General features: G+C 36.7%; 1 protein-coding gene across 4 annotated transcripts in view; it reads right to left on the minus strand.

Moving 5' to 3' along the window:
* The window catches only part of SNX14 (sorting nexin 14), a 98,764-nt gene that overhangs the window by 64,795 nt on the left and 30,645 nt on the right, over window positions 1-3,324 (minus strand). The window lies entirely within an intron of this gene.

The raw sequence follows: 3,324 nt of genomic DNA on the forward strand, positions 1-3,324 counted from the left end.
AAAAAAAAAAAAAAATAGAAAAGGTTAACATAGTAGAATTGTTCTATTAACTAATGTTTATTAGCTACTTGTAATATGGCAATCAAAATTAATTTTGATAAATCAATTTTTACTTATTCCAAAGTACAATTTAAATGGTGTGCCATCAACCAATTGATATTTCTTACTCTTTTATTCCACTTAAATATTATGAGCCAATTATCCAAGACTGTTAAATGTGATTACTGTTTATCAACTATTTTCAAAAGTGATAAAAGCTACATGCAATAGAAAAAGACAAATATAAAGAAGTGCATGGAAAAAAAAATCAGTATCAGCCCACCACCACACTTAAAGAGTTAAGAGTGATAAGGTATACATCCTTAATATATGGATTAATAAGCTTTAATATATGAACTTTGTTTTCAAAGTGGAAAAATACCACACATATTAGTTTCCCTGTTTCTTTTTTCTTTTGTATTTTTTTTTCCTTTTCTTTCTAACTTTTATGTTAGGTTCAGGGAGTACATGTGTAGGCTCGTTACATGAGTAAATTGCATGTCATGGGGGTTTGGTGTACAAATTATTTCATCACCCAAGTAATGAATGCAGTACCCATAAGTAGTTTTTTGATCCTCATCCTCCTCCCACTCTTCACCCTCAAGTAGGTCACCACGTCTATTGCTCCCTTCTTTATGTCCATGTGTACCCAATGTTTAGCTCCTACTTATAAATGAGAACATGCAATATTTGATTTTATGTTCCTGTGTTAATTCACTTAGGACCAGCTGCATCCGTGTTGCTGCAAAGAACATGATTTCATTGTTTTTTATGGCTGTGTAGTATTCCATGGAGTATATGTACCACATTTTCTTTATCTAGTCCACTTCTGATGGGTATCTAGGTTGATTCCATGTCTACAGTTTATATTCCTTTGGATTCTGCTCTAAGTTCTTTTAGAAATCTCCAAAGTGGCTTTCCACAGTGGCTGAACTCATTTGCATTCCCACCAGCAGCATATAAGCATTCCCTTTACTTGACTATTTAAGATAAATATTTTCCCTTGAAAAAAAGTATTATTCTACAAAATGATTGTTCATGGTTGTGTAGAATTCTATAATTAGAATGTATTATATTTACTCAACTAACAATCTCAGTAGACATCAATTTTTCTTTTCAGTTTTACTTATTATAAATTACACTGCAATAAATCTTTGAACATACTTTTTTTTTTTTTTTGAGACAGAGTCTTATTCCGTTGCCCAAGCTGGAGTGCAGTGGTGCGATCTTGGCTCACTGCAACCTCGGCCACCTGGGTTCAAGTGATTCTCCTGCCTCAGCCTCCCAAGTAGCTAGGATTACAGGTGTGCGCGATTACGCCAGGCTAATTTCTTTGTATTTTTAGTAGAGATGAGGTTTCACCATGTTGGTCTGGCTGATCTCAAACTCCCGACCTCCAGTGATCCGCCCATCTCAGCCACCTCGTATTACAGACGTGAGCCACGGCGCACGGCCTGGAGTATAGATATTTTTAAGTCTTAATAAAGATTACCAAACTGCCCTCAAATGTGAGAATTATACCAATTTGAATTTGAGCTTGTTTTCCATACATCACCATTACTAGATATTAACACTCTTTTTTACCTTTCCCAGTCTGATAAGTAAAAGAATAGTATCTCATTACAACATATTTATTTGCTGTGAGACAACATACTTTCAAGTGTTCACTGGCCATTTTGTATCTTTTTTTTGCAAACTATGTTTTTTGCACATCTTTTCTCTAGCAGTTGACTATATTGTTCATTTCTCAAACAGGTATAGAATAATTTAACAAGATTAATCTTTATTACTAGTGGCAGAGATATTGTGTATTAATACATTGTCAATATGTTCAACATGTCAATACTGAACCGACAAAGTAGTAGAAGTGTGTCTACAGACAACATACTACAAATATATATAGGCAACGATCCAAATAGGCACAAAATACAGCTTGAGAAAAATATTTGCTTGTTTTGTTTTGTTTTGTTTGAGATCGAGTTTCACTCTTGTTGCCCAGACTGGAATGCAATGGCGCGATCTTGGCTCACTACAACCTCCACCTCCCAGGTTAAAGCAATTCTTCTGCCTCAGCCTCCTCAGTAGCGGGTATTAGAGATGCCCGCCCCCATGCCTGGCTAATTTTTTGTATTTTTAGTAGAAACGGAGTTTCGCCATGTTGGCCAGGCTGGTCATGAACTCCTGACCTCGAGTGGAGTGGTCCAAGTGGTCCACCCACCTAGGCCTCCCAAAGTGCTGGGATTACAGGCATGAGCCACCGTGCCTGGCTGAGAAAAATATTTTTTAAAGTAGACCATAATCATTGCCATTTACCCAATAAATCCGTCTAACTGGAACATGACATTTTTTTTTTATTATTATACCTTAAGTTCTAGGGTACATGTAGACAACGTACAGGTTTGTTATATATGTATACATGTGCCATGTTGGTGTGCTGCACGCATTAACTCATCATTTACATTAGGTATATCTCTTAATGCTATCCCTCCCCCCTCCCCCCATCCCATGACAGGCCCTGGTGTGTGATGTTCCCCACCCTGTGTCCAAATGTTCTCATTCTTCAGTTCCCACCTATGAGTGAGAACATGTAGTGTTTGGTTTTCTGTTCTTGCAATAGTTTGCTGAGAACGATGGTTTACAGCTTCATCCATGTCCCTACAAAGGACACAAACTCATCCTTTTTTATGGCTGCACAGTATTCCATGGTGTATATGTGCCACATTTTCTTAATCCAGTCTATGACTGATGGACAATCTGGGTTGGTTCCAAGTCTTTGCTATTGTGAATAGTGCCGCAATAAACATACGTACGCATGTGTCTTTATAGCAGCATGATTTATAATCCTTTGGGTATATGCCCAGTATTGGGATTGCTGGGTCAAACGGTATTCCTAGTTCTAGATCCCTGAGGAATCGCCACACTGTCTTCCACAATGGTTGAACTAGTTTACAGTCCCAACAGTGTAAAAGTGTTCTTATTTCTCCACATCCTCTCTAGCACCTGTTGCTTCCTGACTTTTTAATGATCGTCATTCTAACTGGTGTGAGATGCTATCTCATTGTGGTTTTGATTTACGTTTCTCTGATGGCTGGAACATGACTTTTTTCTATAGCTGTCTTTTCATTTCTAATTTCTACAAACCAAAATAACTAAGTATTAAAATGAAAGAAAGCAAAACTGATCAATGGATCAAAAATTATTCACTAATTTTTTAATTTAAAATAATGAAGACAAAACAAATATACATGGTATAGGAGAAAGTAAAAATAAGGGTTAAGGCCAGGC

Source organism: Colobus angolensis, unplaced genomic scaffold (genome assembly GCF_000951035.1).
Source record: "Colobus angolensis palliatus isolate OR3802 unplaced genomic scaffold, Cang.pa_1.0 Scaffold362, whole genome shotgun sequence".
NCBI classification, from domain to species: domain Eukaryota; kingdom Metazoa; phylum Chordata; class Mammalia; order Primates; family Cercopithecidae; genus Colobus; species Colobus angolensis.